Source organism: Canis aureus, chromosome 12 (genome assembly GCF_053574225.1).
Source record: "Canis aureus isolate CA01 chromosome 12, VMU_Caureus_v.1.0, whole genome shotgun sequence".
In the NCBI taxonomy this organism is placed as follows: domain Eukaryota; kingdom Metazoa; phylum Chordata; class Mammalia; order Carnivora; family Canidae; genus Canis; species Canis aureus.
Window position 1 is genome coordinate 22,496,965 of NC_135622.1, and position 21,751 is coordinate 22,518,715.

Below are 21,751 nucleotides of genomic sequence, written 5' to 3' on the forward strand. Positions count from 1 at the left end.
CAGGTATCATTGCCAGAATTTTCATATATCCTGGAATATGTGCTTCAACTTTCTAAATGTTGACAACTTTTTTGTGGTAACCAACTCAAGTCAGTTTCCTAGTTGTATCATGTCTGCAGCTCTTACCTGTTTAGACTAGTTAACATTTTCTTTCTGAAACAGAATTTCAAGAGAGAATCAGAATATTTCTAGAATCATATCTTATAAAATTCTGAACTGAACTACTATGAGTCATTGATACAATCAGTACTTCCCTAATCTTCAGTCATGACCATAATCTGTCCTACTTCTAATTGAAAGTTTGTGATTTTAGAAACATTTCTTAATCTTGATTGTGGTGCTTCATCATTCTCCTACTTTACTTTTTATCTCTTGGCTAAAGCTTAATATTTTGCTAATTACTCAGAAGTTGCTCTTTTTGAGTTTGCTTCAGTTTAAATGTCTGTCTTCTTGGATGCTATTACTATGAATGGCCTAGCTTTTTGACAATTATTTAAGATCTTTGTTAACAATTTGTTGGCTTGTAGAAAAAAATAGGTTATTACCTTTTATTAGACATTAAATGTTAGGTTCTTAAAAAATCTCAATTTGACCAGATATGAAACAATTTAAAAAACTTTAAAGGAGTATTGAGAAAAAAAAAAAAAACAGGCTTACAAAAACAAATACAGCATATTTGTCATTACCAAAAAGAGACAATTTAAAAACAAACATGCTGAATAGATAATGCAGATAATCCTAGTTATCTAGACAAAAAGTAGGCGCTCACAGTCTACAACTCTCATCAATTGTTTATTTTTTATTGCTGGAGTTTCATAATCATTTCTTTTTTGTTGGATGACTAAACCCTAATGTGGATGATGATAAAGATGGTAATGGTAAATCAGCATTTACTTAGCCCCCCACCCCACTTCCAGGTTTGGGAGTGGCACATTTTCAGCTGCTGAATGCACTGCCTTTATCACTTTGTCATCTTGTGGGTTAGGGTTTTCTGAAGGTCTCAGCAGATAATTGATGATGCTGTGGTACTAACTTTGAAGTGGCTACTGACATGGTCTCTCATCTCCTTGATTTTCCTTATCTTCTTCATTGCTGTCCTTCCTAGGCTGTCTTTGGCAATGAGGACCCCTGCAGAATACCGATCTATAACCCTGATACATACTCTGTCTCACTGGTCTACCTTGTTCTCCTGCACCCTGTTTGTCAGCTCCCTCCACCACCTCTTCCTGTACAGGAGGTTTGGAATACTGTAATTGGTGCCCATGGGGTCTCTGCAGATAAATAGGTGGCAACCATCACCTGAGCTAGGATAGGCATGTTGGGCCTGGCCTTCAAGTGTGCTCTCTGATCCCACATTCGTTTCCCCATGCTCACTATTCTGATTATCCTGATGACAATTGCATTGAACCCCTGGGATGTGGATGTGGAAGGGGTCTATAGTGGTGACAATCTGCTATATGTTTACTGCCTTAAATTGAAACTCCACCAGGATTGGTGACATTTGCTACCTCTGCACCCTTTTCTCCTTCAATAACATCAATTCCAGTCTCTCCTTCTCCTATACTTCTAGGGTTAGTCTTTATGACAGTCTGGTGTACAAATGCATCATCCTTGGTTTATATATACATCATTTTTGTTGATGAAACCACATCTGTTTCTTACATCGAACCATTTTACTTTCCCCAAAACATTAGTTGCAATGATCTTCTTGTCCCCACCTACAGGCACTGCCTGTGTGAGGTTGCCTGGGTTTCTGCACACTGTGGTGCCAGGTTGATGTCTGTATTTGCTGCTGACAGCAGCTGGATCTCAGCCTGGCTGCTCATGGTTACCTTGATGGTGACTGGGGTTTCTTTGTGGAAGCTTCGGCTCTTCCTGGTTATAATGGAAACTAGGCAGGTGGCAGGGATGTGGCTGCTCTGGGCTTTCTGGGGTCCCCATTCTCCATTCCCACTGCCTATCAACTGAATGGCTTAGATTTTAAAGTTAGACACTTTTTGATTTAAACTGCACTTCCTCCTTGTTTCATATAAGCCTAATTACTCTTCTGTAAAATGGGAATAAAGTAGCTATTTTTAAGTAATATTATGAAGACTAAATGAGAAAATTAACGTAAAACTCAGTAGCATTGCCATGAATTTGACATGAGATAACAGATAATAAATATTCATTTCCTTAAACTTCCTATGAAAACTTAAATAAATTCAATAGGAAAATAACTTTAAATTTTAACTTTGAGTTATTAGCATTATTACCTCCTTATTTTGACATTAAGAAAAAAAAGGGAAAGAGAAGGTACATAAATGAGGATGCTGAAAGGCTAATATGAAATATCAAGTAGTATTACAGATATACATGGCAAAAAAGAAAAGATGATTAATAATTTCAGTTGCTGAACTCAAATGTGTGGGTCTTTCTATCACACAACCACATCCCTCATTGCCAGAGGAAGAGATCTTCAGATTTCCAGAGCTGCTTCTAATTTCATCACAAAGTGAATGACATTATTTTTTCTATTTCTTATTTAATTTAGAAATTAAGTAAAAAATAAAAGATGATAGAATACAGCCAAATCTTGAGTCATGGGGAATTCACAGCATAATTTTCCAAATAAAAATATATAGATCAAATATAAAAATCTACCAAATATAAATATAGATACATTTTAAAAATTAAAAGTAAGTCCAAAGATAGGAAATACTAGATTTTTAAGCAGAAAATGTAATGAATTATATAAGATGGAAAAAATGTTTACTAATATGCCCAAAAATACTGCCTTTGAAAAAGTTAATAAATTTTGATAAAAGTACAATGTCAAAAGGAATAGACATTAGAAAAGCTATTAAATTATTTGCCCCCTAATGAGGATCACCATATGCTGTTTTTATACATAATTTCTTCAAATCTTGGAGAAAGTTATATAGCATATCATTTATACATATGTAGCACCAGAGCATATAAACTTCTTGAGAATTTCAGGTGAAAAAAAGCTTGATTTGCCACCTCATTTTTTAAAAAGATTTTATTTATTTATTCAAGAGAGAGTGGGAGAGAGCACAAGCCTGGGATGGGGGAAGGTAGTGGGAGAGGGAGACTTCCCTACTGAGCTGGGAGCCAATGCCAGAGGGATCCCAGGGCCCTGGGATCATGACCTAATCCCAAGGCAGATGCTTAAATAACTGAGCCACCCCCATGCCCTTGCAACCTCATTTTATTAGCTGAAACTAAAATCAGGCAATACAGTATGCAAAAATATGCTCAGCACACTTAGTTTTCAGTTTCGATCCCACAATTTTAAACAGAGTATTAAGCATGTAACAGGTAACTATTCTTTTACAACAAGCAGGAATCTAAAAAGTCAAGACCTAGTACACTCTTAGAAAATATATTGGAGGCTAAGGAAAAATAAGAGTACCTTACCGCTCATAATTATTCTGACAGATCTATGCATTATTCTCAATTACAAAGTATTTGATAAAAATATAAAAGGAAAATAGCTGTTTCTGTTAATAGCAAGATACAACTTCAATAATCATTTACCCAGCTTAAAATCACTGGCCGATGCAATAAAATTAAAACATAAAATATATTTTTAAAAGATGAATTATTAGTATCTTCCTATCATATAGATTTTTGTAGACTAGAAAACCTAACATCATCAACACAAAAATACTAGAATCTTAAAAAGATCCACATGTGGGAAAATTTCTTAAAATGCATATATGAAATGCCATACATTTTCTAAGTCAGAAAATAAACTGAGAAGACCAAGAATAAAAACCTTCCCAATATAATAAATGATAAAGTCAAACTACTTAGAAATAAACATTAAATTTTACTTAGCAATTAGATTAAGAAAAGTATATATGTGTAAGTAGACCCAAAGATATCAATAAATATAAGTTAATAGTGTATTACTGGGAAGAAAGCATTAATAACACAAATATATCTGGTATTTTAAATTAAGTTTAAGATTAGTAGAATTTTGATAAAAATTCTAATAAGATTGGGGAAAATGAACTATTATTCTAAACTTTATTTAACAAAGTACTAAAAATTAAAATTAAGGAAAACTAAGGAAGTGTGAAGGGGACCTTCACATATAAAAGCCTTACAACTTTTGATTGAAATGTTACTAAAATAACTTTGGAAACCTGTGTCCCTTCTGTAGATCTAATAGTACCTAAATTATTTCAGCAAACAGGATACTTTAATTTCTGAAATACTATACAGTATCATAATTCACAACAGAATTATGAAGTCACTGGGATGCCTGGGTGGCTCAATGGTTGAGCATCTGCCCTCAGCTCAGGGCAGGATCCCAGGCTTGGAATAGAATCCCACATTGGGCTCCCTGAGGGGAGCCTGTTTCTCCTTCTGCCTATCTCTCTGTATCTCACATGAATATATAAATAAAATCTAAAAAAATAAAAGAATTATGAAGTCACATTAAACATAGCTAAATGATTTCCAATTCCATAGAGATTTGAAACTCACACTATTGAAAAAAAAATAAAAGAACCTGCAGAATTTCATTATGTAGTGCATTTGTTCCTCCTTAGTCATGTAGTTTTTCTTCTACCTCTTCCACAAATATGCTAATTTAACACATTCCTATGTTTGAAAGTTTTTAAAAATGATTTACTACACTAGGCAACAAAAATATGTACATTGATAGACTTATGTGTATGTATGAATAATTTGTATGTATATATAAATCATATATAATATTTTAGCATAATATTAAATATATAGTATATAAGTTATATCTAATGTATTATATATATAATTCCCTATTAAAAAAAGGCCCAATATTTCAACACATTTTATGTATTTTGCTAGCATATTTAAAAATTACACATTTTGGGGGGCTCCTGGGTGGCTCAGCGGTTGAGCATCTGTCTGCCTTTGGCTCAGGGCATGGTCCTGGGGTCCTAAGATCGACCTCCACATCAAGCTCCCTGCATAAAGCCTGCTTCTCCCTCTGCCTGTGTCTCTGCTTCTCTCTGTATGTGTCTTTCATGATTAAATAAAAAAAAATCTTAAAAAATAAAATAAAATAAAAAATAAAAATTACACATTTTGAGAAAATATTAAATATAAAATGTTAGGTTTTACTTAATATATCTCTTTAATGATGTATAGCTAGATGAATATTATGTCATACTTAAAGGAGACAACTCTAACATCGATTTGATTTTTTAAGCTACAGAAATGCCTTGTTTACATAGATAAAAATAGGAGAATAGAACTTCTATATCTGTAAAACACTCAATATTTGAAATTCTTCCAAAGACATGACACATATCACATAGGTCATTAAACAATTTTGAATTATGAACAACTCATTTAAAGCTTGATTATGAGGCTTCAGGTTTTTTGAAAAAAAATAGATCACACATGTAAAATGATTTTTCATTTCTTTGAATCTCACGTTCTACGTTTTTAAGAAAAGTAACAATAATGCCATATTTACCAAAGGTCTATTAATTTCAACTATTAATCTTTTTGTGTGCAGTGCTTTTGCACCCTAGCTACACAATGAAATCATCTAGAGAGCTTACCAAACACTGTAGTCTGAGTCACATTACCAGAAATTCTAATTATTCTAGTAAACAACCTAAACGCAATTTTTAAAAACTTCCCCATTATTCTTTTTCTTCCCATTATTCTAACATGAAGCCAAGACAGAATTGCTATACCACTTGTTTTTAACCAATGCATACAGAAGGGTTGAGAAAATTGGAAAATTGATTAATTCAATATGTTTGCAAATATTATGGTTGAAAAAAGTCTTTATTTCCATATATTTATAAGTACTTTGGTACAGAGAAATATTAAAGCATATTGGCTATTCATATAGTATATTATTGTACAAAAATTGCAAATGAGAGAGTATGATCAAACTATAATAAATGAAGAGTACAAGTTAATAGATTAAAAAATCTTTACCTTTGAAACATGGGGAACTTAAATAACTTTGAGTTATTCAAGAGTGTATTACAAAAAAAAAATCCCTACGTTCCAATTTTTTTTTACATTGTCTTCATTGGTATTATAAAAATAATCTGATTGAATTAAAAACCTGTAGGTTACATATAATGTGAAGGTTTGCTTTATGGGCACAGATTATGAGAAAAATAAAATAAAATAAAGTGAATATCATTAAGAGTAAACAACCTGGGGTGGCTCAGCGATTTAGCACCTGCCTCCTGCCCAGGGTGTGATCCTGGAGTCTGGGGATCGAGTCCCACATTAGGCTCCCTGCTTAGAGCCTGCTCCTCCCTCTGCCTCTCTCTCTCTTTCTGTGTCTCATGAATAAATAAATAATATCTTTAAAAAATAAGAATTAACAAACCTAAGAAGCTCACCCATCCACGTAGTTTTTAACTCATCAAAAGATAATCCCTAATTAACTTGCCACTTCTTAAATACCTACCTTAACCAAAGGAACCTACCCTTTACCCAGATTTATGCCTTGTTTTCTTCTCTAAAACATTACATAAAAATATCATCTAAGAAAAACATCAATGTTTCAAGTTGTTTTTAAAATTCTTCCAAAGCAGTAGCTTAATCAGTTAAGTGTCTTATTCTTGATTTCAGCAGAGGTCATGATCTCGGGGTCCTGTGATCCAGCTCCAGGATCAGTCTCGCCTTGGGCTTCATGCTGCAGAGTCGGCTTGAGATTCTCTGTTTTTTCCCTTTGCCCTTCCCCCACCACAGGCTAAATAAATAAATAAAAATTTCCAAAAAATAAAAAGTAAATAAAATATAATTCTTTCAAAGTACACAACAGAAGAGAAAATTAAAATAAGTAAGATTTATTAGGAATTTTATATCTATTTTTCCACTTAAATCCAAATTTTATAGATAAAATCCTTATAATTAAAAAGTTACAGTATATTTCTCTAGAAACAAATTAAACAAAACTTTCTATTATGAATCTTATGTTTAGCTCTGGTTGATGTTTTTAAATAAGACACACATGACAAAAAATAAACATAATTACAAATTAATTAAAAAGCATATATAAGGTACATTCAGCCTATATACCTGTACTGCATCCTCAACACTATTTTAGGGTACTGGACACTGAATTTAAATTCTTCTATCCTGGACAAACATTATATGTTCTCATTCATTTGGGGAATATAAATAATAGTGAAAGGGAATATAAGGGAAGGGAGAAGAAATGTGTGGGAAATATCAGAAAGGGAGACAGAACATAAAGACTCCTAACTCTGGGAAATGAACTAGGGGTGGTGGAAGGGGAGGAGGGTGGGGGGTGGGGGTGAATGGGTGACGGGTACTGAAGGGGGCACTTGACGAGATGAGCACTGGGTGTTATTCTGTATGTTGGCAAATTGAACACCAATAAAAAATAAATTTATTATAAAAAAATATAGCAGTAACACAACCAAAAAAATAAAAATAAAAATAAATTCTTCTATCCTAAATAAAATAAATAAAAAAATAAAAATAAATCGTTTATTTTATTAGATGAGACAAATTACAGAAGAATGGCTATTACTAAAGTCTTATAACGATGGATATCTTTCATGAGTGAGTTTTATACTGTAGGTCAGGTAACACATTAGTGGATTATAAAACAACTTTGTAGACATGAACATTGTTTTAAAGATGAAATAGAGTTGAACATGTGTGTACCACATATTATATTGGTAAAGGGGAGTTTAGTGAAATGTTTTGCATGTTTATCTTAAGCTGTGATATACAATGTATATCTCATAGTATTTTTGAACCAGACAAGTTCATAAACCACTGATTATACCTGGAAGGTGTTCCCCAGCTAACTTTTCAGTCATGCAGAATATTGTGTCAGAAATAGATTCTGCTTCACCTCGGTTTGTCTTTGATTTTTATCTAATGACAACTTGCTAATGAGAGAGATGAAGACAAAGAAGAAGGATGAGAAGAGGAGAGGAAAAAGAAGGAAGAATCGGTAGCATGGGAAAGATGAGTGTATAGAATTCAATCTGAATTACTAATTTCCAAATTGTGGACTCCTATGTGTAGACATTTTCTTTATTGTTCTTTTCAATTGTATTATACTTAATAACTGACTTACTTAGAACGAAAGTGGACCAGAAACATATAGCTCTGAGTTAGTTTATCATAAACACTTGTCACTTACCCCTTCCTCAAGAGGGTAAAATATCATATTCCTGATTTTCAAGTGAGGATCCATAACATTAGAGAATTTGTACAGTGTCGTGTCCAAGGTTGAAGAGGTGGAAGAAGATGAACTTACCCAATAGGTGACATACATGTCTGGATTACTATACAGTCATGGATGTTCACATGACAGGATGTCTGCAATATGAAGTTTCCATTACAAATTAACTATGAAATTTAAATGAATATGATTTTAATATACATTGTCTATGCATTGTGTGCTTGTGTATGTTTTTATGTTTGTTGGAGAAAGAGAAACAATATGTACTTTGTTATGTGAGAATCCTCCATTGTGAGTTTGGGCCTAGATAAATAATCCTCCTGGCTGTTCACATGTCACACAGTTGTACACAGCTTAATGTATTAAAAAAGCATGTTATTGAATGCATAAATATTTACAGTTCTAACTTCTTGTTGAATTGTCTCCTTTGTGATTATATAGTGCACTTGTCTCTTTTTACAAACTTTGTTTTAAGGTCTAGTTTGTCCTATATAAGTAAGTATTGCTACTCTGGCTTTCATTTGACATCCATGTGCATGATAAATGTTTCGCCATTCCCTCACTTTCAATTTGCAGGTATCTTTAGGTCTAATGTATCAGAGCAGAAAACCCAGAAATCAACCCACAACTAAATGGTCAATTAATCTTCGACAAAGCAGCAAAGAATATCCAATGAGAAAAAGTCTCGTCAGCAAATGCTGTTATGAAAACTGGACAGCAAAAAGCAAAGGAATGAAACTGGACTACTTTCTTACACCATACACAAAAATAAATTCAAAATGAATCAAAGACTTGTGAGACAGGAAAATATCAAAATTCCAGAAGAGAACATAGACAGTAACCTCTCTGATATCAGCCATAGCATCTTCTTTCTAGATACATTTCCTGAGGCAATGGAAACAAAACAATAAATAAATAAATAAATAAATAAATAAATAAATAAATAAATACATGATTGGGGCTTCATCATGATCAAAAGCTTTTGCACAGTGAAGGAAACAATCAACAAAACTAAAAGACAACCTATGGAGTGGGAGAAGATATTTGGAAATGATGTATCTGATGAAGGATTAATATCCAAAATATATAAAGAACTTATAAAACTCAACACCTGATAAATAAATAATCCAATTGAAAACGGGCAGAAAACATGAATAGATATTTCTCCAAAGAAGACACACAAGTGGCTAACAGACACATGAAAAGATGCTTGAAATCATTCATCATCAGGGAGATGCAAATCAAAACTATGATGAGATATCACCTCACATGATTCAGAAGGCTAAAATCAACATTACAAGAAACAACAGGTGTTGGCGAGATGTGGAGAAAAGGTAACCCTCTTACATGTTAGTGGGGATGCAAACTGGTGCAGCAACTATGGCAAACAGTATAGAAATTCTTCAAAAAGATAAAAATAGGAATACTCCATGGTTCAGCAATCCAACTACTTGGTATTTACCCATCAGATACAAAAATACTGATTTGAAGTGATACATGCACCCTGGTGTTTATAGCAGCATTATCAACAATAGCCAAATTATGGAAAGAGCCCAAATGTCCATTAACTGATGAAGGGATAAAGAAGAACTAGTATATAAGTACAATGGGATATTACTCAGCCATAAAAAATGAAATCTTGCCATTTATAACCACATGGATGGAGCTAGAATGTATTATGCTAAGTGAAATAAATCAGAGAAGGACAAATACCATATAATTTCACTCATATGTGGAGTTTAAGAAATAAAACAGGTGAACATGGTGGGGGGGGAGAGAGGCAAACCATAAAACAGACTCTTAACTATAGAGAACTAAACAAGGATTACTAGAGGTGGGCAAGGGGATGGGTTAAATGGGGGAATGGGTATTAAGGAGGGCACCCGGTGTTACATGTAAGTTATGAATCCCTAAATTCTACTCCTGAAACTGATATTACACTATTTGTTAACTAACTGGAATTTAAATGAAAACTTGAAACAAAAATAACTAAATAAAAGAAAAAAAGTCTGTTTGCTTTTCATCTTAAAAAATAAAGCAGAAAAAAAAAATAAAGCAGAATACAGGGGAAAAAACAGGAATAGAACCAAAGTTGCTTGATTGTTCTCCATTTTTTTAAGCTTTAAAAAAAAAATCTAACAAAAAATAGATTGGGTATTATACCAATGACAGTATGTTCTGAGAGTCTAAAGTCACCTCACTTAACCCGCCAATTTTTCTCATCTTAAGGATTTTTTCACCTTTTCCTAATTCCACAATTTCAATTACTTGAAATGTCCATGATAGTTAAGACATATTGTAGGTTAGAAAGAGAGACGTTTATTTACAGTGGCTGTCTCATTTTGTTCATCTATGCATAGGGCCATGGCCTTCAAATATTTTATAGCCTTTATATTTTAATATATCTCTAGATGATGGCATTTCACAATAATTGTCAAAAATGGAAACGTCTTAACCGGGAAAATGCATCACAATGCTTCAAAGCTCTTTTTCAACAACATATAAATCATTGATATAGCTAATCTGTTTTGCTTTTGATTCCCAGTTTCATTTATATTTAGAAAAAAATAAGGAATGAATTGTTATAAATAATCACCAAATATTATCTTTTTATCGTGGTAGGTAGTATAAGAAACACAAGCAAAGACAAATAATAAGTTGTCTTTCTCCTCAAGCTACTTAGATTCTAATAAATTTCTCTAAAATACAATCTAATAATAATAGTGTTACATAGAAAGTAGTGAAGGCTTGCATCTCCACTAATATTATGGGCTACAAACCCAGAACAATTATTTTCACTGATTGAATTTCCAAAAAGGAATAGAATTGTATATCAAAGACAATATTTAATTGGGTAAAACTCTGAGACTGTGTAGAACTGATGAGAGAGACTAATGAAAGGATTTATGAAAGATCCAAGAATCCCGGAGACTCACAAGTATTAACAAGCAGGATAAATAAAATGAAACTTACATTGTGGTAATAATGAAGAACACTAAAAATAAGACATAGATTTTACAAGCTGCCAGAACTAAATGTTTACCTTAGAAGAGGTAACAGTTTGACAAATGACTTCCCTTCTGTCACAATGGATGTAAGAAGACAGAAATATGACAGTGCCCATGCGCTGAGAGAGCAGTAACTGTCAGCCTAGATCATTATAACCAGTGAAGGCGTCTTTCAGAATGAAAGTGATATAAGGACATTTTCTGACAGAAATCACCATGGTGTGCCACCCACAGATATTCTATAAAGAAAATTCTAAATGTTGTGCTAATGGGGGGCTTGAGTAGGAAGTATAAGGGAAATCAATGCGTTAATTATACATCGGGAACACTAAATGTATATTAACTGCATAAAGCAATATTAGTGGTTTGTGGAATTTACATGAAAAAGGAAAGAATTAAAATGCACACAAATTAGCATGCCATTGTTGATGTGGAAGAATGAAGTTAAAATGTTCTAAAATCTTTAAATTTTCCAGGACAAGTAAAATGTATCAATTAAACTTTGAGATTGATCAAGAGCGCATATTGTAATGTCTGGAGCACATAATAAAGGACAGAAACAAAGTGTAACTTACAAACTAGTAGAGGGATATAAACAAAAGAATAAATAATAAATTTAAATGGAAGCTAAAATTTAAAAGGGAAAAAACATAAAATAAATGGAATGTAAAGTGAAAAACAAGTCCACTTAAACTTTAGTTTTTATAGCTAAAATTGATTAAATTCTTCAGAAAAAAAGAAGTTGTCATCATGGGTTCCAAATGTAATCCAAACTGTGCTGTTTATAAGCAACATAACTAGATAATAACATACCAAATGATTGATAGTAAAAGATGACAAGGTACTGCTAAGCAAACTCAAACCAGAAAAGCTGATATAGCTTTAATGATAACAGACAAAATAGAATGTAAGGCAAACATAATTACTAGTTAAAAAATTACTCATTTCTATGATAAAAAGATCCAATTACCATGATTACATGTATACTCTAAGAGATCATTCACTTAACAGTTTACCCTCAAAATGTAGAAAGCAAAAGACAGAAATACCAGGCATTTCAATTTAACATATTTTTCTTAGCAATTGCTAGGACAGGTTACTAAGATTTAAAAAAGTTATGGAATACTTAAACACATTTTTAAAATCAACCCAATATTTGGAGAACCTGGATGGAAAAGTCAGTTGAGTCTCCAACTCTTGGTTTCCACTCAGGTCATGATCTCATGGTGGTGAGATTGAGCCTCACATTGGGCTCCATGCTCAGGCTGGAGTTGCTTGGGATTCTCTCTCTCCCTCTGCCTCTGCGTCTCCCACTCATGCTCACTTTCTTGCTCTCTCACTCTCTATCTCTTTTTCTAAGATTTTATTTATTTATTCATGAGACACGCACACAGAGAGAGGCAGAGACATGGGCAGAGGGAGAAACAGGCTCCTCACAGTGAGCCTAATGCGGGACTCGATCCCTGGCCTGGGATCATACCCTGAGTCAAAGGCAGATGCTCAACCGCTGAGCTACCCAGGTAGCCTCTCTCTCTCTCTCTCTCTCTCTCTCTCCCTCTTTCTCTTTCTCTCTCTCTCAAGTAAATATTTTTTTTTAAGTCCACCTAACATTTATATATAGAACAGTGAACTCAGAAACCACAGAATTTAATCTTTCCAAATACAAAGATATTGATAAAATTGACTGCATATAAGGACTTCAAGAATCTGTACCACCAGTCTGTGTTCTGATTGCTAATACGCTAGGCTAGAAGTGAAAGGATTCCACGTAATTATATAATTAACATGGGTTCGAAAGTTAATAAGACTATCATAAAATAATGTCTGGTAGAAATATATATCATAGTAAGAATTAGAAAACATTTATAACTAACTGCATGGTGATTAAAATATTGCCTATCAAAACATTTGGGAGAGAACTAAATTGATGCTGAGAAGGATATGCAGAGTCTTAAAAGGTGTATCTTAAAAACAAAGGATGAGAATTAATGAGGTAACTCAGCCTAAATTAACAAAAAAAGGAGAAATAAAATGAGAAGGATTTCAATTTAAAAAGAAAATAAATATAAAATGGAGAGGAGAGAATCAATAAAATTAGATTTTTTTGAAAGACTAGTACAATTGACAAATCTCTGGCAAGACTGAGTGTGGAAAGAGAGCCAGGAAGAGAAAGTGTGTAACCACACACATACATGCCCCAGCAGTGAGATAGAATTACTAATTAAATAAACTGAATAGAAAATTTTAGGGACAACTCGGATCAAAAATTGTTCTTTTAGAACTCGTACAAGAAGAAAATAGAAAATCTTCATTGTTTCATAATTAATGAAGACTGAGTAAGTAGGCAAAATATTCTAAGAAGAAATCCAAAACTTGGTGGCTTCATTTAGCAAGTTTAACAAATGTTCATGGAACAAAAAATTGCATGTTTACTTCTGCTTTTCCAAAACAATAAAGAAGATAGAATAAACTTATCAAAGAAAATAGAATACACTTATCAGACTTGTCAAAGAAGAAGCCAGGAGAAAATAATAATGTTTTTATATAATTAAACAGTATAAAAATAATTGTATTTCAGGTCAGATAAGAATGTAAGAGTCCAAAACACTTGTTAAAGCATCGATAAGTGTGTCCAAAGGGTAATTCCTTATATGCCAGATTTTGTGTGTATGATTTACTCAAGTTTTTGGTCTGAATTTCTTCTGAATTGTATCCTTTCTTTTACAGATGTGTTGATTCTTGTAAACGTGGGCTATAAACTGTTTTTGCAAAATATCTTCTCTACTCCGTTTCTTGGCTTTTCTTAGTCTTGATGGGTCCTTAAATAAAGAGAGCTTCTGAATTCTGATGCAGTCTGATAAAGTTATTTTTCTTCTAATGTAGAGCTCTTTAGTTCCTTTTTTGATTATTCTACTTAATAAATCATAAACTTACTCAAAGTATATTAACGTAATTATCTAAAAGCTCCATATTTTTTATTTTGTATTTAGATTATTATTTTAATCCTTTATGTGTAAATCTATAACACATCTGGAATTTTTATCTTGTATGAAGTGGTGTAAGGATGATCAATCAGGATCAAATCATTGTCTTTATGTGGAAAAGCACCTATTTCTGAAAAGTCCATCCTTACCTTGCTGCAAAACAGTTTCATCTTTCTTATAAGTCAGCTGAATGCTGCAGTCTGTTTTCTCTGTTTTTTCCCCCTCTCTACTGTATTACCCTATTTCTGTATTCATTAAACTAAAATACACTAGTATACTGTATGCTTATATTCAAGATTGTCTTAGCTATATTTGACCCATTGCATTGTCATATAAATAATGAAGCAGGGTTTACCCCCACCAAGCTTTACCGAAGTATAATTGATAAATAAAAATTATATATATATATATATTCAAGATGTACAACTTGATATGTTGATATATTTATTCATTGTGAAATAATCACCACAATCAAGCTCATTATTCATCATTCCACATGCTATTCATCATCTCACAGAATTACCATTTTAAAAATTATTGAGGTATAATTGACATATAATATTGTATGTTTCAGGTATACAATATAATGATTCAATATTTCTATATATTGTGAAGCAATCACAATAACAACTATGTGTTACTGCACATAGTAACAATTTTTTTCTTGTGATAAGAACTGTTAAGATTTACTCTCAGTAACTTTGTAAAGTGCAATACGGTATTATTAACTATAGTCATGTTGTGCATTATATCCTTATGACTTATTTGTTTGTTTGTTTATTTATTTATTTATTTACTTACTTATTTATTTATTTATTTATTTATTTATTTATTTATTTTAAAGATTTTATTTATTCATTCATGAGAGACACAGAAAGAGAGGCAGAGACTTATGCAGAGGGAGAAACAGACTCCCTGCCAGGGGCCCAATGCAGCACTCCATCCCAGGATCCCGGGATCATGCCCTAAGCCTAAGGCAGACCCTCAACCACTGAGCCATTCAGATGTCCCCCTTATGACTTATTTTATAATTGGAAGTTTATACCTTTTGATCCCCTTCACCCATTTCCTCTATGCCCCATTCCCCCAAATCTGGCATCCACCAATATGTTTTCATTATATATGAGTTCTGTATTTTGGTTGTTTGTTTTATAATCTCATATATGTGAGATTATACAGTATCTGTCTTTCTTTGACTTATTTCGCTTAGCATAATGCCACCAGACTCCATCCATATTGTTGCAAATGGTAAGATTTTCTTCTTCTTTATGGATGAATGTTTCATTTTAACTACATACCACAAATTCTTTATCCATTCACCCAGTGATGAACACTTAGTTTGCCTTCATGTTTTGGCTATTGGAAATAATGCTGCTATGAACATGGTGCCTATATCTTTTTGAGTTAGTATTTCCATTTCCTTCAGATAAATACCCAGAAGTGGAAATGTTAGTTCTATTTTTAACTTTTCGGGAAATCTCCATACTGTTTTCCATAGTGGCTGTACCAATTTTGATTCCCACCAACAGTGTACAAGCATTTCCTTTTCTCTATACCCTCATCAATACCTGTATTTCTTGTCTCTGTAATTGCCATTCTAACAAGTATCAGATAGTATCTCATTATGATTTTGATTTGCATTTCCGTGATTATTAATAATGTTGTGCACCTTTCATATACTTGATGGCTCTTTGTATGTCTTCTTTGCAGACATGTCTATTCTTGTCCTTGGCCCGTTTTTAAAAATTGGGTTAATTGTTTTGTCCTCTATTGAGGTTATGGGAGTCCCTTATATATTTTGAGATTAACCCATGAGGCAGATATATTTGCAATATTTTCTCTTATTCTATAGTTGTCTTTTCATTCTGTTGATTGTTTCTTTTGCTGTACTAAAGCTTTTTATTTTGATGCATTACCACTTGTCTATCTTTGCTTTAGTTGCCTGTGCTTTTGCTGACATACCCAAAAAGTTAATGCCCACTATTTTCAAGGAGATTTTTCCCTTTATTTCTTCCAGTAGTTTTATGGTTTTAGGCCTTACATTTAAGTCTTCAATCCATTTTTCAGTTTATTTTCATATTGATATGAGATAAGGTTCTAATTTCCTTCTTCTCCATATAGACATCCTATTTTATTTAGTATTTAATTTTAAAATTCTATTAAATTTATATTTTAATAGAAATAAAATTAGGAAAGTCATCATGTACTCAACAACAATATCAATTAACTGGACATAATTGGCATCTAGAGACTATTTAATATCAAAACAGTAGAATACATATTCTTCTCAAGCTCACATAAAACATTGAGCAGACAGACTACATTCTAGTCCAGAAAACAACCTGACAAATTTGAAAAATAGAAATCATACAATGTCTGCGCTCAGACCCTAGTGTAATTACAATAGAAAGCAACAACAGAAAGATAACTGGAAAATACAAGAATACATGGAGATTAAACAACATAATTCTAAATAACATATGGATCAAAGACAAAATATTAAGAGAAATTTTTAAATATTTTGAACAATGTGAAAATAAAAGCAATTTATTCAAACTGTGAGATGCAGCAAAAGCAGGGCTTAGTAGGAAATGTATGTGTTGAATGCATATATTAGAAAAGAAGAAAAATATAAGTGTACATTACTGAATGTACATTCCTATATCAGGAAACAAAAAGAAGAAGGTAGATTAAATCCAAAATAAGCAGAAGAAAATAAATGATGAGAGCAGAAATCCATGAAATCAAATCATGAATCAACAGAAAAATCAACAAAATCAAAGGTTCTTTGAAAATAAAATTTATAAGCCATTAAAAGTTTAATTAAGTAAAAAGATAAAGGGCACAAATTACTAATATCAGAAACAAAAGAGGGAGCATCATACAGGTTCATAGACTTTAAAAGGATAAGAGTGATATCATAAATAATTATATGCCGACAAATTTGATAACCTAGATGAAATAAACCAACCCTTCAAATGACATAGTCTGCCCAAATTTATAAGAATCAGTGAACTATGTGGATAGACCTGTGTCTTTTAGAGAAATTGAATCAATGATTAATAACTTTTCAAAAATAAATATAAAGAAATGATTTATCAAGCCATGGAAAGATAAAGAATCTTAAATGCATATTACTAATTAAAAGAAGCCAGTCTGAACAGGCTATACCCTGTTTTATTCCAAGTATGTGAAATTCTGGAAAAGACAAAACTATGGTTATGGTAAAAAGATAAGTGCTTGTCGAAGACTGAAGTGGCAGAGAGGGACACATAAGTGGAGAAAGTGGATATTAGAGCAATGAAAACACTGTGTTAAAATGATGGAGGGAGGGATCCCTGGGTGGCTCAGAGGTTTAGGGCCTGCCTTCGGCCCAGGGCCTGATCCTGGAGTCCTGGGATCGGGCCCCACATCCGGCTCCCTGCATGGAGCCTGCTTCTCCCTCTGCCTGTGTCTCTATCTCTGTCTCTGTCTCTGTCTCTGTCTCTCATGAATAAATAAATAAAATCTTTAAAAAAAAATGATGTAGGGTCCCCTGAGTGCCTCAGTGGTTGAGCACCTGCCTTTGGCTCAGGGCGTGATCCTGGAGTCCCGGGAAGCTTGCTGCTCCCTCTGCCTGTGTCTCTGCCTCTCTGTGTCTCTCATGAATAAAGTCTTTAATTTTTTTTTTAATTAAAAATGATGGATACATGTCATTTTAATTTGACCAAACCTATAAAATGTACAACAGTAAGAATGCAGGGTGAGTGGGTTATAGGGAATATCTGTACCTTTCTTTCAGTTTTGCAGTAAATCTAAAACTGTTTCAAAAACATGAAGTCTTCATAAAAAAAATTAAAAGCCATGCCCTATTACTAAAAGATAAGATAAGAGTTTGCCAGCAGATGTCTACACCATAGAAAGCTTAGTTATCTCCCAGTGCTTGTCACATGTCTAACATACATTGGGCTGATGATTGATTGTTACATCTAACTCCTTAATCTTAGGAGAAATTAAATATCTTAGGAGAAATACAATATCTTCCTTTATATCCAGAGAGACAAGGGAGTGTGGGACTCATTTTCTCTAATTGTTCTAATTTACAACATTTACAAACCTTAGACTATACTGAATTTCAGTTTGGATCCATTTTTTCCCAGAGGGATGAATTTGTTAGCTTTTCCCAAGGTAACTGTAGTCCAGGATCCAACACTCCAAAAGAACTGTTCAAATGCTTCAAAAATTGGTGGGATAAAAATGAGATCCACAGACAGAATTAGAAGTACTTAAATAGTTGTGTGAATTTTGAAGAAATGGTTATTGGGTATATTCATCACTAAGCAATTTGACTTTAGTCGGCAGAGCTTCATGTTAAATGGCATTAAATTTTAAGTAGCATAATTGAGTATTATGCATATTTGTAAGTGTTTAATAAAGTGAATTTAGATGTAACAACTTGGTCCTTGGACAAATGGGTTGATGGACTTCAATCCTAGGATATGAATTTATGTTTATTTTTGCTAGCGACTTGGATGAAAACAAAAATAATGACCATAATATTGCAGACTATTTGTCATCAGGTCAGAAATTATGCTAAATATTTTACATGTTTTATTATTTCAATCTTTATAAGAATTCCATGACTCAGGTGACCCCATTGAATACACAAAGGAGTTAAATCTCAAAGGCTCAGGTTACAAAACTAGTGAGAGAGGAAGATTTAATTTAGTTTCTACTCTGAATCCAAATCCTCTACCTATTCTTTCAGTTTGTCAAGTCGTTGGATAAGAAAAAGATGAGACAGTTTGTTAATAACTTGAATGGTTAAATAGAATCCAGAAGGACCTGGGCAGATGTGAATAATGGATTGAATCATCTAAGTATAAATTTAATGGGAAAAATGAGTCCTGTATTTACTAAATAAAACAATTATGTAATACTTTATTAAGTTTAATCATATAAAATATATCAAGTTGTAGATATCTGGAAATATAACTTGTGTAAATAACATGATATTACAATTCTGAACTCTGATATAATCAGGTTGCCTGAAAGGAAGTATAAAATCTCACATAAGTAGGATAAAAATACAACACTGTATTTTTTTCTATCATTTTATACCACTTATTGTTGAATTTAGTTCGGAACACCACAATTTAAAATAGTGACGGGACAGTTTGGGATGTGTCCAGGGAGATTAATCAACATAGAAAAGAAATCAATACCACATATATGAAAAAAATTTTTTTCATTGATTAGAGAAGATTCATGAGGAAATTTATTTTTATTTCATCTTAGTTCTATTATTTGGAAGAAAGATTATAGTTGATCTACATGGCTCCAGATTTTTTTGGCCCAATAGAGTAAATATAAAGAAAAAAAGAGATTCAGTTTTATTATGACAACGAAATTTCTATTATAGTCAAAATTTCCAAAAAACTAGACCACCCTTGGTTACTAGACCATCCTTACCTGATGCTCTTAATCAGAGAGAAGATATTCTTTCTTAAGGTAATGCATTTAGGGATTTGTGCACAAGAATTCCTGCAACTCTTTTTTTGCATGATCTTCTACTTTTTGAGATTTACTAATGGAGCATAGTTATATGATACAGAATCTTCTAGAAATAAATATGTAACAAAGCACCTTAATCTCTAAGTCTTCCATCATCTTTTTTTTTTCTTTTTTTTTTTTTAAGTGGTAAATCCAAGACCATGTAATTGAGGGTTTTATCTGCTCCATCTTCTAAAGAAAGCTAAATTAAGGTTATTTAAAGCAGATAAAAATGAGCAGCATATTACAAAAGCTGTTATACTGATCAAGATCACTTTATGCTTCTTTAGCCTTTAATCCAATACTTCTTGGTTTTGAGTGTTCTTTATCCTAAGATACCCTGAACATCTCTGATCATTCTTACCAGCTATTGAATTTAGATCTTAGTTGCCCAATGCTTGTTACCTTTAGATTATCTTTATATCTTCTAGAATCTAACTTGTTACAAATCTGATTAAGAATCCCAACATGTTAATGAATCATAATTGATTAATACCACGTCTATACACATACTCAAGATTATTTTAAAAAAATCTTTTAATCATTGAATTTCTATACTGAAAAAAAAAAATAGAATGGAAATCTCAAGCCTGTGTCATGTCTTAATTGTTCGACAAAATCTTTGGTTTTAAAATTCCATTTTGAAGTTACTTGTGTTTTTTTTTATTTTAAAAAATTTTAAAAAATATTTTATTTATTTATTCATGAGAGACACACATAGGGAGAGTCAGAAACACAGGCAGAGGGAGAAGCAGGCTCCATGCAAGAGCCTGATGTGGGACTCGATCCTGGGACTGGGATCACGCCCTGAGACGAGGCGGATGCTCAACCGCTGAGCCACTCAGGTGTCCCTGAAGTTACCTGTTTTAACCTTCTGACAAGCTTGATTCAAATGGCTATACCAATTGGTATTGGCTTTTATTAAGAAAAGGAAAGAGGTGAATATTTTCACTCAGTAGTCAATGCTCCCTTTTCTGTAATTTTATAGTCGCTTTGGCAAGCAACCTCAAGGACCCAGCAGGAACTGAAGGCCAGAGTCCTTATCTGGATAGAAGACCCTGTCCTCAGTCAGCAGTTCAGAACTTGCCCCCCATCTAATAATACCAATAAATTATATTTATAAAAGATTATCTGGCTTTTTCAATCAGAATTTTTTCTTGATTCACAGTTTGTCACCCTCTCAACCTTCTGGCCCTAACTTGGACAGGGCTAACGATGGTTATACAGTTGGGAGCAGAAATGAAACAAGGAAGGAAAAATATAGCTCCCTTTCCTATACTCTTATGAAAGGTGATGTCTACAGATTCTCAGGAGCCCAGTCTCTGAATACTCAGCTGGAAATGTCTGCTCCTTGTCTTCTTTGAAAACCAAGGTCTGTTTTAGCACTGTGACCTTGTCATTGTAGAACTTTAATTAGTATTGAATGTACCCTGGTAGGATCCTAAGTATCTGTGAGGCTACATTAGTTCTATATGATTCCTGTGCTCCAGTGACTATGAATTAAGGACAATATCAACCTCAAGGTTCTTCTTTCTACTTTTAACTTTGCAAGATAGCCATTAGCTAGATTAATATTTTGTTCTTAACTGTTCTGTCTTTCCCCCTCCACATCATGTCTTTCAGATGACAAGTATTTTATCTTGAACTAAATAGGAACATATTGCTTCTTTTTCAGAAAATGTTTATTATTTGTCTAAGCCTAATTTAACTTACCTTTAAAATGTGATTCTTCATGGTCTTTATTAGTACTGCACTATAACTCTGCTTCATTATTATGTCTGTGTCCCTTTAATAACGGTTTTATCATAGCAAAAGATCTTTTTGCAATCCAGATGATGAGACCCAAAGCATTGAATACATTTAATTTTAATATCACTGGAGAGCTTCTCTATAGTCAAACAAAATTTCACCCCCATCACAATGTTTATGGGAATGATTTGCAATACTGTATATGATATAATTCTTTAACAATAGTCTAATAAAAAGGATATTATTATATGGTTGCACAAATGTCTTTCCCTTCAATAAAA

At 32.8% G+C, this 21,751-nt stretch overlaps 1 pseudogene; it reads right to left on the bottom strand.

Moving 5' to 3' along the window:
* Positions 1-1,043: 1,043 nt before the first annotated feature.
* Positions 1,044-1,941, bottom strand: LOC144281416 (B box-binding protein pseudogene; annotated as a pseudogene).
* Between the last annotated feature and the right edge of the window lie 19,810 nt (positions 1,942-21,751).